This window comes from Ahaetulla prasina, chromosome 7 (assembly GCF_028640845.1).
Source record: "Ahaetulla prasina isolate Xishuangbanna chromosome 7, ASM2864084v1, whole genome shotgun sequence".
In the NCBI taxonomy this organism is placed as follows: Eukaryota; Metazoa; Chordata; class Lepidosauria; order Squamata; family Colubridae; genus Ahaetulla; species Ahaetulla prasina.
This window is the reverse complement of record NC_080545.1, coordinates 85,509,212-85,524,915: the sequence shown is the minus strand read 5'-3', so window position 1 is coordinate 85,524,915 and position 15,704 is coordinate 85,509,212. Positions and strand designations below refer to the sequence as shown.

Sequence of the window (15,704 nt, the reverse complement as noted above, 5' to 3'; positions counted from 1 at the left end):
CGTGCATCTTTCCTACAAGGTCAGAGGTTCTCAAGCTTTGTCCCCTACTATTGTGACCTCTTACGATGAGCAATGAATTTGTGCAACACTCCCCCACAAAATAAAATGAATATTTTTTTTAAGGTTGAACCAAAAATCAACCTTTTTTCATCGAATTTCAATCTAAAGTATATATCTCATTATCTCAGTTTACATCTAGCAAAGTAGAGATTAAACAGTAAAATACAAGGACAGAAATTGACACAAATTAAGGTAGCCAGAGAATAAAATCAAAGTCATCCAAGTAATGTTTTAAAAATCTAAGAAACACTGTTTTGTTGGTGAATGTGGAAGTTAAATAGAATAGAATAGAATTCTTTATTGGCCAAGGGTGATTGGACACACAAGGAATTTGTCTTGGTGCATATGCTCTCAGTGTACATAAAAGAAAAAATACATCTGTCAAGAATCATAAGGTACAACACTTAACGATAGTCATAGGGAACAAATAAGCAATTAAATCATATTAGGAAACAGTCAATATAAATCTTAAGGATACCAGCAACAAGGTTACAGTTGAACAGTCATAAGTGGGAGGAGATGGGTGATAGAAACGATGAGAAGATAAATAGTAATGCAGACTTAGTAACTAGTTTGACAGTGTTGAGGGAATTATTTGTTTAGCAGAGTGATGGCATTCAGGGAGAAACTGTTTTTGTGTCTAGTTGTTCTGATGTGCAGTGCTCTATAGCATTGTTTTGAGGGTAGGAGTTGAATGTCCAGGATGTGAGGTGTCTGTAAATATTTTCACAGCCCTCTTTTTGACTCGTGCAGTATACAGGTCCTCAATTGAAGGCAGGTTGGTAGCCATTGTTTTTTCTGCAGTTCTAATTATCCTCTGAAGTCTGTGTCTGTCTTGTTGGGTTGCAGAACCAAACCAGACAGTTATAGAGGTGCAGATGACAGACTCAATAATTCCTCTGTAGAACTGGATCAGCAGCTCCTTGGGCAGTTTGAGCTTTCTAAGTTGGTGCAGAATATTCTTTGTTGTCCTTTTTTGATGACGTTTTTGATGTTAGGTGTCCATTTTAGGTCTTAAGATATGGTAGAACTTAGAAATTTGAAGGTCTCTACTGTTGATAATGTGTTGTCTAGTAATGTAAAAGGTGGTAGGGGAGGGTTTCTCCTAAAGTCCACCACTGTTTCTATGGTATTGAATGTGTTCAGTTCCAGATTGTTCTGGTCGCCCCACGAGGCTAGTTGTTCCACCTCCCGTCTGTATGCGGATTCATCATTATCTCAAATGAGACTGATCACTGTTGTGTCATCTGTGAACTCCAGTAGTTTAACAGATGGATCATTTGAGAGGCAGTCATTGCTATATAGAGAGAAGTGGAGAGAGCACATAGCCTTGTGGGGTCCCTGTGCTAATTGTACAGGTATCTGATGTGATTCTGCTTAACTTCACCTGCTGCTTCCTGTTTGTTAGGATGCTTATGATCCATTTACAAGTGTGTTCAGGTACCACTAGCTGATTTAGCTTAGTTAGAAGGATGTCTGGAATGATGGTGTTGAATGCTGAACTAAAATCTACAAAGAGGACCCTTGCGTGGGTCTTTGGAGATTCAAGATGTTGTAGGATATATTGCAGAGCCATATTAACAACAACATCTGTTGATCTACTTGCTCGGGATGCATATTGCAGGGGGTCTAACAGCAGATCTATGATGGTTTTCAAGTGAGACAGCACTAGCCCTTTAAAGGTTTTCATAAGAACAGATGTTAGAGCAACTGGTCTGTAGTCGTTCAGTTCCTTGATGGTGGGCTTCTTCGGCACTGGGATGCCTAAAGCCTAAAAAAAATGAAGATTGTTCACTTGCATGAAAAAAAATATAATTCGCTTTTCATACATCATTATAAGCTAGACGTCTGTCCCAATATGCCTGTTGGTGAAGCTTAATATAATATGTAATTTGGGCTTCAGTCAATAGAAACCAAAGAACAAAAGCACACTTCATTTTAATGTTTGTTAATTGCTTTGCCCCTTGGTTGTTTTCTGGGCAGACAAAGCCAGAATTCGACATTCATAGAATGGTCTAAGTTTGTTTTTCTAAGTCTTGGACAACACATTGGCCACCTCTGCTTATAGATGGTCTAAATCAGGGGTCTCCAACCTCAGTAACTTTAAGACTTGTGGGAGTTGAAGTCCATGAGTCTTGAAGTTGCCAAGCTTGGAGACCCCTGGTTGAAATCAGTGTTAATATTTAGAACGGTGTGCAAATGAAGTTAGTATACAAATCCAAATGTGTGACAGAATTTCACAACGGGTTTCATTACTGAAAAAACTTCTGTCTTGAATCCTCCACATAACCTCATGCGGTGATGTGCTTGTGGGTACAAGCTTTATATTGACAATTATACCATGGAACAACTATAGACCGACATGGCTTTCTAATCCAGATTTGGGGATTGCAATGCAAGCAGATTCAATAAATAATAGCAGGCAGAAAAGAAACTGATACGAAAATACATGTTTTTCCTTGCTGGAGCAGAACAGGGTAACATCTTTCCAAACAGTTAATAAAGAAAGGAAGAAATGTAGACATCTACACCAATATACATCATTATCGTCTCCCTCATAGTTCTGTGTGTCTGTGTTTCTTTCATTGGAGCAGGAGATTCAGGGGTGGGCTGCTGGGGGTTCTCAGGGATTCGGGAGAAACTCTAGCTAAGATTCTGTGCAGTTTGGAGAACCCCCAAATCCCACTTCTGGCTGACCCCACCCTCCCCCACCCAGGAGTCCCCACGTGGGCCATTTTGGATGCAGGTAAGTGCAGGGCGCACATGGAGACTCGGGGAGGGGGGAAAATGGGCCTACCAAAAGTTTTGGAAGGCTGGAATCGAACCAGAGGGCCTCCAGAGCCTGGGGAGGCTGTTTTCACCCTCCCGGAGGCTCGAAAGAAGCCTCCGCAGCCTGGGGAGGGCATAAACACACACCCTGCTGTGGTGCAGGAGGCCTACTAGGCCACACCCACCATGGCCATGCCGACCCAGCAACCAGGCAGAGAACCCTTTGCTAAAATTTTTGAAGCCCATTCCTGAGGAGATTGCTGGCAGTACAATATTCAGTGCTTGGGGTTTTGACTCCTAGTGAGCCTGATTGTGATAATAGATGCTATGGATACTAACAAGCTGGATCGTTTTTTTTCCTCTGAGTAATATGCACAATAATTTCAATGAAGCCTGTTTCAGATTTTAGCAAAATCTAAGATTCCTGAAGCTGGGATGTGGGGTGTGTGTGTGTGGTAAGGAGAGGAGGACAACGCAGCAAGATCCTGCAGATGGTCCTTGACTAGGTCAAAGGTTCAACGGCATTGAAAAAAGTGACTTATGACCATTTTTCACTCTTGCAAATGTTGCAGAACCCCCATGGTCAGGTGATCAAAATTTGGACCTCGGTAACTGGCATTTATTTATGTCAATTGCAGCATCCCGATACCATCGCCATTTGTAACCTTCCTAAAGCGAGCTTCCCACAAGCAAAGTCAATGGGGAAAAGCCAGATTTGCTTAATGGCTGCATCAACGGCAGTGATTTGCTTAACAACTGTGGCCAAACAAAAAGGTCATAAAATGGGTTGCAACTCAGTTAACAACTACCCTTCTTGCCCAAAAATAAGACTTCCCCGGATAATAAGCCCAATTGGGCTTTTGAGCGCATGTGCCCCTCCAAAAAGATAAGCCCTCCCAAAAAATATTTAAACGTATGCACAGCCAGGCCCAGCTATTTCCTCTGGTTAGGTGGAAATCAGGTAAAATGGCAAGAGGCAAGATTTTGGGTCTTGCTCCACCCGCCCCAAAATAATAAGACCTCCCCGAAAATAAGGCCAAATGCTTATTTTGGGGTTCAAGAAAATATAAGACAGGGCCTTGTTTTTGAGGAAACATGGTATCTCAATTGAAATTTTGGACTCAGTTGTGGTAATAAATCATGGACTATTATTGAATTTGCTTTCCAGGAGTAAGACTTTTCAGAGGGGGCCCATTAGTGCATGTGGAGTTGCAAATAGTGCCAGAATTTCTGAATTGCCTAGCAATGTAACAAATATTTATTTTTTTTATTCTACCTGCTTCCTCCTTACACCTCTTCTTAAGAATAAACAAGATCCTGTTGTTATCCTTTAGCAGAGAGGCATTACTGAAAACAACAACAGCATGAAAAACCCTAGGAATTCAGTCCAGCAGGCTATGCATCTCATCTAGGATGATTCTTTTTTCTTTTCTTTTCTTTTCTTGTCTTGTCTTTTCTTTTCTTTTCTTTTTAGGTCATTTGTCCACTCGACAAAGTTGATAGCCATTGAATCTTCTGCTGTAATGACAAAATATTTGCACAGCTGTATGGCACGGGAGAGAAAAGACACCAAGGAAGGGAAAGCTTGTTTGTATTTGTATTTTAGAGCTGCAAATCATTGTTAATTGTAAGCAGAGATGGCTTAATCTTTGCCTCCCTTCAGTCCAAAACTTCTTTGGTTCAGCTGCTAGCCATTCATTCATCCTCCCTGCACACCAAACTTTCACACACATCTTGATATGATCATAAAACCATTCATTCCATCACTGGGAGGATATGAATGACGTAACTCAGAAATAAAACTAGCTTCAGTAGAAACGAAGGCTTGAAAATAGTCCTGGGGAAGAATCAGTATAAATTGACAGGATTTGAAGGAAACAGCAGCCCCGCATCTGGGATAATTTTAACTGGCAGCTGTTTCCATTCATTAACCAAAGATACATGAAAAAGGAAAAGGAAAAATTGTTACCTTCACTAATATTGGGGTAGAGCCTGCAAAATGGTTATATTGCTACGAAATGAATGGTGCTCCCTTTTCAAAGCAAAGCTGGCTGAGGAACTCTGGGAGTTGAAGTCCACAAGTCTTAAAAGTTGCTAAGGTCTGGGGGAAGGGGAGGAGGGGAGAAGGAAATGATACATGGATTGATTATTAATGTACAGTAATTTTTGAAGATATGAAATTAAAAAATTTAAAATGATATTGGGGATGCTCGACTGCCATTTCAGGAAGAAAAGGAGAGAGAAGTAGAAGGAGGGAAGAAAGTAGGTAGGAAAGAGTAGAGAAGGAGGAGGGGAATAAGAAGGTTAGATAGGGTGGAAGAAGGGGGGAGTGGAGAAGGAGGAGAGGAAGTAGTAAAGTGAAGGAGATGAAGGATGGGAAAGTAGTAGAGGGTAGAAAGGGAGGTTGTGAAGAAAGGAAGTGGCAATCGGGCAGGCCTGAATCAGTAATAAATAAAAATTAATGATTAATGATGGATAATAGTTTGTACATAAATATGATGTTGGAAAATGGAAATAAAAAAATTATTTATAAAAAATAAAAAAATAAATAAAAAATAAAAAATAAAAAGTTGCCAAGGTTGGAGACCCCTGTTTTAGGGGAATAAGCAGCTTTGCCAGGGACTTCCACCCTGGAAAGCCCCGTCCAAGTATTATAATTAAAAGAAATAAACACAGATTGCTTTCTCGGCCTCAGCAGGCGAGCATTTGAGGGATTCTGCCGCTCCATCAGATACGGCAACCTTTGCACAGGGAGCGGTGATGATGAGGTGGCTGATGAGAATGGCGCCTGCCATTAGCTTCTGTCACGTTAATGTCCTCCTTGGACATTAATGCTGAGACTGATGGAGCACTCAAGGCCTCATCCCATTAACCGCTCCGGCAAGATGTGAAAGCTGCCAATTGCTGCCAAGGGGAGTGGACATGGCATACTACAGGTGGAAAGAAGCCACAGGTGACCACGCCTGCAGAAAAAACAGGGGAATTTTACAGGGCCAAAAGGATCTGAAAAAGGCCATTTTTACACTGAATCGTAAGCCCAAGATTTGTCTTGGAAGCTACACGGAGAAATCAGGCTTGGTTCCCCTCCCCATGTAAGTAGTCCTCGACTTACAACATTCATTTAGCGCCCGTTCGAAGTTACAAAGGCACTGAAAAGGGTGACTTATGACCATTTTTCACATTTATGACCGTTGCAGCATCCTTACGGTCACATGATCAAAATTAGGATGCTTGGCAACTGGTTCATATTTATGACCTATTTACAACTGAAGACTTAACAACTGTGGCAAGAAAGGTTGTAAAATGGGACAAAACTCCCTTAACAACTGTCTTGCTTAGCAACATAAATTTTGGGCTCAATTGTGATCATAGGTCAAGGATTACCTGTATGGTGTTAGGTGCTCTCAACCCCCTATTTGTAATGTTGACACATAACTGTTGTGACCCAGGCCCGAGTAGGTAGAAATAAACTTAGTCCATGGAAAAACAAACTTTATTCAAACAGCTGGGAATTACTTCATTCCCAGCGTCATTCAACTCAAAGTAAAACAAATGCCTCCCAACACAAATTCCTCAGTTATCTCACAAACCTTAGTCCAATTAGGCAAACTGCCAAAGGCCCTTCCTGGCAAACGTCCAGAAGCCACAAAAACAAAGACATACACAAAGCAGAAGACGGAGCAGAAGACACAGCTACAACATTGTTTTCCGGCAAAGCTGAAACACCGGTGCTGGTCTGTTTTAAGCCTTATGGGAGGGGCCAATCATCTCTTGGCCCTACTCCCGAGTTGTCCTCTCTGCTTGAGCTGCTCTTGCCTTCTGGCAGCTCTTCTCATGCGTGCATTAGGAACAGGCTCCTCCTGTTCCTCTGCCTCACTACTATCAGTCTCTGGAGGCTCTGGAGTCCGCACCTCACTTCCCGATGGCCTTGGCCCCACCTCAGCCTCATCGCTGTCTGACTCCATTGCCAGCTCCATTGACCGCTGACGGATCACAACAATAACTTTGTTTAGGCATACAAGATAATCCTTGGTTTACGATTGGTTGGTTAGCAACTATTTGAAGTTACAACAGAATAAATGGGATTTACGACCCAGATTCGAAGTGTCAGTGACCCCACGCCTCATAGTCACATGGTCACATTTTTGGCCGTTGGCAAAAATGGCTCACATTTATGGCCATTTGCCGCCTCCCGCAGTCACACAATTGTAATTCACAGTGTTTTGTGCTGGTGTTTACTTCAGTTTCCAGCAAAAAAAAAAAGAGGAAATGGTTCCATCAAGCAAATGCGAAACATTATAGATTTTAATTGCTATCATTTTGGATTAGACTTGGATGCTCTGTTGCAACCTAGCCGTTAAATTGCACATTGAATGACCAATTAATTTTTAAAAAGTAAATTATTACTGAGCCCCTACAACAGGATTGCTCAGGTTAAGGATGCCAGGCGGATTCTCTGAGAATAAAACTTCCAGGCAATCTTGTGCAAATTATCTCTCTAGCCATCTTGATGATAAAACGTCGGTGGAAAGGCATGAAAGCAGTGATGGGTTTCACATTTTGTTGCTACCGGTTTGCCCTGCATGTGCACGCTCGTTTGTCATGTGCGCACCTTCTGAGCGTGCACCGGGCCTTCCGTGCAAGCGCCTGGCCTCAAAACCGTGCCTAAATAGGACGGCATAGAGCCAGCGCGGGTGGACTCACCCACCCGCTATCTCCGCTATCAGTTCACCCGAATCGGTACAAACTGGCTGAATACCACCTCTGGATGAAAGACTAGTCTTTGATGATCATTCATTTAATGACTGTTCACAGTCAGATGATCAAAATTCCGGCATTATAGTTACGATGGTTGCAGCATCCTGGGCTCATATGATTGCCATTTACAAGCTTCCCCAGCAGCTTCTGACAAGCAAAGCCAATGGGAGAAAGTTTAACAACCCTGTGGTTTGCTTAACAACCACTGCAAAAAAAAAAGGTAATAAAATTGGCACCAATCAACAACTGCATCACTTAGCAATGGACATTCTGGCTCCAGTTGTGGTGGTACACTGTGGACTACTTATAATGAAACCAGACAACATAAATTGCACTTTAGAGAATTAAAAGTTCTATTTAGGCAAATGTTGGAGTTGTCTTTCTGGCCACTGAGAACTACGAACTATATAAATGTATAGCAACTTGGAGCTGAAGGGATATTGATTCACTCTGGAAAACATTGCTTTCTAATAACTCTCAAGTGTCCAGAATCATTCTCCATGCATTTTTTCCCAATATAGTCAGGCAGCTCTGATGGTTTTCTGTTATTTCACTGAGAAGGCTCCCCAGGGATTAGATTCGTTCACAGGATTAATGAACATAAAACAAAAGTTTTAAAAATCCATGTTCAGTCAAGATTTCAGAAAACTGGTAAGAAGCTCTTACATTTTTCAGAAGTTTTAATCAAGCTGAGATTGTAAAAGAGAAAAGAAGAAGCTTGTTGCTTTTAAAGGAAAATTTATAAAATTTATATTTACTGCATGCAGCCTCATCAACAACAAACTTCATTAAATAAGAACTTAAAAGAATTTCTTCTGAGCCACCAACATTTATTTTAATGATAATAGCACCATTTACTTTCATCTCCAGTGTTGCTGTTTGCTTGTAATGGATTATAGTTTAGTGATTTATATGAATTCATCCATTGTTGTTTATTTAATCAATCATAGTTAAATAAATCATGGCTTAGAATAATGTCTGAATCTATTTGAAACTATGGCTGCTTGGTAAAAATCACCTTGGATAAAAAATACCAGCTTCAAAACTGGTATTTAGTTATTTCCAGACTGACATCCTTAAACATTTTTCTATTTCTAGAATTCCCTGCTAGCAAAAACAGTTTTATTAGCAGAGGTTTTTCTGCTAATAATTAGGTTCATTTCCTGATATACAGTATTGAATTGTAATAAGCGTCACCATATATTAATGTCTGATTATCACATTGTTGAACAAAGCCCAGTAAAAAATAGTTGGCAGCCAAAATGTCTATGGAAATTCTCAAACATCCAGTACATGGTTGTCCCAAAGGTGCTTTTTCCAAAAGTCATTTGGACTTTTTTCCCTTTGAAATGTTTCACTTCTCATCCAAGAAGCTTCTTCAGTTCTGAGAAGTGAAACATTAAAAAACAATACCACCAAGAAAGTCTAGATGCTTTTTGGAAAAAAGCTCCTTTGAGACAGTTGGCAGCCTAAGATGTTTGTGTGTGTGTGTGTGTGTGTGTGTGTGTGTGTGTGTAAAACATAAATACATTTATGGAATAAGCATTATAGACTCGAGTTACAATCACAGTGGAGCCCAAAATTTATCTTGCTGGGTGAAACACTTGTTATGTGAGTTTTCCCCCATTTTACGACTTTTCTTGCCAAAGTTGTTAAGTGAATGATTGTATTAAATTAGTAACACTTAAATTAAGTGAATCTGGCTTCCCCATTGACTTTGCTTGTCAGAAGATCGCCAAAGCTGATCACATGACTCCAGGACACTGCAACCGTTATTAATACAAACTAGTTGCCAAGCACCAGAATTTTGAAACACTGTTACCTTCCCACCAAAGGTGGTCCCTATTTTTCTACTTATTTATTTATTATTTATTTATTGGATTTTTATATCGCCCTTCTCCCGAAGGACTCAGGGCGGTTCACAGCCAAGATAAAACAGCAATAATATACAAATAAAACAGTAGTTAAAAAACTTATTAAATATAAGGCCAGATTAAAACATTTAAAACTGTAAAAAAAAAACATAAAATTTGTATCAAATATTAAAAGCTATTTAAAATTCCTATGCCAGTCCTGCGCGAATAAACAGATAAGTCTTCAGCTCGCGGCGGAAGGTCCGAAGGTCAGGCAGTTGACGAAGTCCAGGGGGAAGTTCATTCCAGAGGGTGGGAGCCCCCACAGAGAAGGCCTTTCCCCTGGGGGCCGCCAGCCGACATTGCTTGGCGGACGGCACCCTGAGAAGTCCCTCTCTGTGCGAGCGTACGGGTCGGTGGGAGGCATTCGGTAGCAGTAGGCGGTCCCGTAAGTACCCTGGCCCTTAGCTATGGAGCGCTTTAAAGGTAGTAACCAAAACCTTGAAGTGCACCCGAAAGACCACAGGTAGCCAGTGCAGCTTGCGCAGGAGTGGTGTTACATGGGAGCCACGTGCGGCTCCCTCTATCACCCACGCAGCTGCATTCTGAACCAACTGGAGCCTCCGGGTGTCTTCAAGGGGAGCCCCATGTAGAGAGCATTGCAGTAATCCAAGCGAGAGGTAACAAGAGCATGAGTGACCGTGCATAGGGCATCCCGGTCAAGGAAGGGGCGCAACTGGTGAATCAGGCGGACCTGATAAAAAGCTCTCCTGGAGACGGTCATCAAGTGATCTTCAAAAGACAACCGCCCATCCAGGAGAACGCCCAAGTTGCGCACCCTCTCCACCGGGGCCAATGATTCGCCCCCAACAGTCAGCCGCGGCTGCAGCTGACTGTACCGGGGTGCCAGCATCCACAGCCACTCCGTCTTGGAGGGATTGAGCTTGAGCCTGTTTCTCCCCATCCAGACCCGTACAGCTTCCAGACACCGGGACAGTACTTCGACAGCTTCGTTGGGGTGGCCTGGGGTGGAAAAGTACAGCTGCGTATCGTCAGCATACAGTTGGTACCTCACCCCAAAGCCATTGATGATCTCACCCAGCGGCTTCATATAGATGTTGAACAGGAGAGGCGAGAGAATCAACCCCTGCGGCACCCCGTGGTCGATCTCTGCCCCCCTGCGAACACCGTCTGCGACCGGTCAGAGAGATAGGAGGAGAACCACCGATAAACGGTGCCTCCCTCTCCCAAACTCCCCAGCCGGGGCAGCAGGATACCATGGTCGATGGTATCAAAAGCCGCTGAGAGGTCTAATAGGACCAGGGCAGAGGAACAACCCCTGGCCCTGGCCCTCCAGAGATCATCAACCAACGCGATCAAAGCCGTCTCCGTACTGTACCCGGGTCGGAAGCCAGACTGGAACGGGTCTAGATAGACAGTTTCATCCAGGTATTGGGGTAATTGACGTGCCACCACACTCTCTACAACCTTCGCCACAAAGCGAAGGTTGGAGACCGGACGATAATTTCCCAAAACAGCTGGGTCCAGGGAAGGCTTCTTGAGGAGGGGTCTCACCACCGCCTCTTTCAAGGCAGCAGGGAAAACCCCTTCCAACAAAGAAGCATTGATAATCCCCCGGAGCCAGCCTCGTGTCACCTCCTGCGTGGCCAGCACCAACCAGGAGGGGCACATGTCCAGTAAACATGTGGTGGCATTCAACCTCCCCAACAACCTGTCCATGTCCTCGGGAGTCACAGGGTCAAATCCATCCCAAACAGTCTCAACAAGATGAGTCTCCAACCTCTCACCTGGATCTACCCAATTTTGATCCAACCCATCCCGAAGCTGAACGATTTTATTGTACAGATAACCACTAAACTCCTTGGCAGGGCCCTGTAAGGGGTCCTGCTGCACCTCCTGTTGAAGGAGAGAGCGGGTCACCCGAAACAGGGCGGCCAGGCGGTTATCTGCCGATGCAATGAGGGAGGAAACGTAAAAACGCTTCGCTTCCCTCAATGCCAATAGGTAGGTCCTACTATAAGACCTAACTAGTGTCCGGTCAGCTTCAGAAAGGCTGGATCTCCAGGCACTCTCTAGGCGTCTTCTCTGGCGTTTCATCTCCCTCAGCTCCTCGGAGAACCAAGGAGCTGGTTGAGATCTACGCCGGGTTAGAGGCCGCAAAGGCACGACGTGGTCTAAAGCCCCAGCCGCGGCCAGTTCCCAGGCCGCAACTAGTTCTTCAGCCGTGCCGTGGGCCAGATCCTCAGGGAACGGCCCAAGCTCCGTCAGGAACCTCTCCGGGTCCATCAGGCGCCTGGGATGAAACCAACGTATTGGTCCCGTCTCCCTGTGGTGTTGAGTGGCGGTCCAAAAGTCCAGGCGAAGGAGAAAATGATTTGACCATGACAAAGGCTTGGTCACTAAATCTCCTAAATCTAGATCATTTAACCACTGTCCAGAGATAAAAATCAGATCCAGTGTGCCTCCCCCAATGTGAGTAGGACCATCAACTATTTGTGTCAGGTCCAAGGCCGTCATGGAGGCCATGAACTCCCGGGCCGCTGTCGATGACAAGCCGGTCGATGGCAAGTTGAAGTCCCCCATGACCATAAGTCTGGGGGTCTCAACCACCACCCCGGCAAGCACCTCCAACAGCTCGGGCAGAGCTGTAGTCACACAGCAAGGAGCCAGGTACATGATCAACAAGCCCATCTGAACCCTATGACCCCACTTCACAAAGAGGGATTCACAACCGGCTATCTGAGGTACAGTGGTCTCCCTCGGTTCTAGACTTTCCTTAATAACAACCGCCACCCCCCCACCCCTACCTTGGGCCCTCGGTTGATGGAATGCTCGGAAACCCGGTGGGCACATTTCGACTTGCGTTTTTTATGTGCTTTCAAACTGCTAGGTTAACAGAAGCTGGGACAAGTAACGGGAGCTCACCCCGTTACGCGGCACGAGGGATTTGAACCACTGAACTGCTGACCTTTCGATTGACAAGCTCAGCATCTTAGCCACTGAGCCACCACATCCCTCATTTCAGATTACTATACAGTAAAAGAGTGTTACTGTTTTGTCCCCCCACCTCAGTCTGGGAGGCACGTGAACTGACTCAATTAGCCGGCAATTTAGTCCACGGCAGCTATCAGCTCTGGCAGCAAACCAGCGAGCGTCTGCCAAGGTTTTCTTTTATCTTCCTTGATGCCGGCGTGTCAGAAGCTCGTTACTGGAGCAACCAGGAAGTCAGGAACAAACAGCAATCCAAGCCAATGCTCAGTCAAATAGTTCAGCTCAAGTTTTCTCCAGTCAGTTTGATTTGTCCGTCACGAAGTAGTAGAGCAGCCATTCCTGCTTTTATACCCTGTGGGGTGTGGCTCTGTGACTCAGCGCTTTCTAGACCTGCTCCACCCCTTCTTCTGTTGTTCCCACCTCTCTTGTCTACAAAACCTGGGATCTAACCAGGACTGATTGTCCACAGCTGGGTCTGGAAGCATTGCCTGGGCGGGGGGAGATACAGGAGACAGAGGCCTCGTCACCTCCTCTACCTGGCCTGCCTCTGGCTCCTGGAGCTGAGCCAGAGAGGCCGGCCCTGCGGAGGGGAGCCCTGACGGCCCTTCCCCCTCACTCTCTGAGTCACTCTCTGGCAGGGGGCCAGGCCACAACAGTTACTTTCTTAATCTGGCAGGACCCTGTTAAAGGGGGGAGGGGGGGAAAGTAAGGCAAACCTATATTGGCACACTGGTCAATGAGGGGAACACAATTCAGTGCTAACCAGCTTATACAGCCAAGATGCAATCAGCAATCCAAGCAGTCAAATTTATGAGCCAATATCTTTTGCCAATGGACAATGGGTTCTTCATTAGCGTGGAAGTGGCCTAATTTCAAACATACACAAATATTAGAGTATTATGCATAGAACTGCAATATTGTAATCTAATACTACTAAGGAATCTTACTACTGTCTGACACAAATACGCAAATAACTATGAATCAAACTGTTCTTTTGTTATGGTGTTTCCCCCCCTTGTCCTTCCTCTAATTGTTAGATTTTAGTCTTAGATGCTTCTATAGAACACTGCACACCAGAACAACTAGACACAAGAACAGTTTTTTCTCAAACACCATCACTCTGCTAAACAAATAATTCCCTCAACACTGTCAACCTATTTACTAAATCTGCACTACTATTAATCTTGTCATTGTTCCCATCACACATCTCCTTCCACTTATGACTGTAACTTTGTTTGCTTGTATCCTTACGATTTATACTGTAATTGATTGTTTTCTGATTGCTTAATTGTAGCCTATGACTATCATTAAGTGTTGTATCATTAATTTTGTACCCTATGACTATCGTTACGTATTGTAAGTGTTGTATCTTGATGAAGGTATCTTTTCTTTTATGTACACTGTAAGCTGCCCTGAGTCTTTGGAGAAGGGCGGGATATTAATGTAAACCAAAAAAAAAACTGAGAGCGAATGCACCAAGACAAATTCCTTGTGTGTCCAATCACACTTGGCCAATAAAAAAAAAATCTATTCTAAATTCTTTTCTATTGTAAACATACAGATGGTTCATTCTTTGTAAACATACAGATGGTTTAAAATTTTCTTACCATAAGGAATTTTAGTGGATGTTCTAAAACTATACAAAATAGGGTAGTGGTAGAAAAAAAATGATGTTCTGGAAACTGATAATTTAAAAAAAAAAAAAAAGGCATATATGAATGGAAACGTCTCTGGTAGCCTCTCCTCATAACATACACTACACAAAATGTGTGTCCTACCTTTGTATCTGCATCATTCTGCCATAGGGACCACATACTGGTTGTCATGGCAACAGTGACGACCAGAAGCCTGCTGCATCATCACGCCATCTCCAGAAGACCCTAATAAGATGCTCACTGAAAGAGATGCGCATTGAAAATAGCAGATCGTTTTCACCTAAGTTTTCTATTTCCTCCATTTCTCCAAACGGGGTTGAAGAAAAGAAATAGTATCTGTAAGTTTTCCAAAACAAAACAAAATAATAATAATAAAAAAAAACACTGTGCAGAGCTAGAGGCGCCGTAGAACAAAAAAAGGAATTTATGATGCTGGAGATTTACCAAGTCAGATGCTGTTAAAACTACAGTATGAGCATGCTAGTTAATGGCAAGGTTTTAACCAAGGAAACGATGAAGAGGACAGCTTCATTTTTGTCCTGTAAGTATACAGCCTTCTTATATATGTTCTAATAGATGTTATTTGCCTTGTTGGAACGGAAGTGTTGTTGTTTTTAATGCAGCAAAACAATGCAAATAGTGCTCTTTGTTAACTGGCTCAAGCAAGATATTCTAAAGGGTGGATTGAGGCATTTGATCTGCGCTGTCAACTAACTGAATATGCCTTGGAGATTGTTGCTTTAGAAGTGGCTCTCATGTTTCTGTTGTTCTGGCATAAATGTAAATGATGCTTTGGGGACTTTGTTTTTCAAAAATCCACTTTTGAAGGTTTGGTTTTGCTGTTGTTCACATTTCAGTGTTCAATAGGAAAAAAAAAAACACAGAATGAGGAAATCATCCAGGGATGTTCACTCATTCACATAAGCATGTATTACACTAAACGGATCCCTTACAAGAGCAATTTAAGCAAAAATGCAGATTCCTGGAAGCTGGTAATCTAAATTACAATCGAGGGATAAGTAAGAGTGAAAATACTGGGAAGTACAAGGACAATAACAAATATGTAACATGGCAGATATACACAAATCTTATCCATGCAATCCTTTACAAGCTTGTTTTGATTTATACATCATTTCTATTGGAATCAGATCCCGTAATATCTGCATTTTAGATAATGGCTCCATGATTTCAGATCTGTATTTCAAAGTAACAGGGAGTAAACGCAGTAATGTTTATATGCAGGTACATGTGAATTCGATTGTATTCAACATACAGTATGAGGGTGAAATATTGCAGAGCTCTGTTCAGCGAGAGATGGTTTCCAAGTCTGTATGAAAGCAAAATTGTTCTGATGCACATGTAATTGTTAACTCGTACCAGACAGGATAGGTTCCTCAGCTATGGAAGCTCATGAGTTGACTTTGAGCAAGTTGTTGTCTCTCTCACCCTACCTTATCTCACAGGGTTACAGTGGAGGAAAAGATTACAGGAGAGATTGTTAGTTATAGTTTGGATGAGCCTTGTTACAGCTTTGGCAACAGCTGAGAAACAAGAAACAAGTCCTGTTAAGAGTCCCTCTAAATGAAAACTATCTACT

General features: G+C 43.1%; 1 protein-coding gene across 1 annotated transcript in view; it reads left to right on the top strand.

Moving 5' to 3' along the window:
• Positions 1-14,590: 14,590 nt before the first annotated feature.
• Positions 14,591-15,704, top strand: part of MICAL3 (microtubule associated monooxygenase, calponin and LIM domain containing 3) — a 227,890-nt gene continuing 226,776 nt past the window's right edge. Inside the window, exon 1 of the mRNA XM_058190697.1 lies at positions 14,591-14,648. The gene's annotated coding sequence lies outside the window, so the exon portion shown is untranslated. The remainder of the gene's footprint in view (positions 14,649-15,704) is intronic.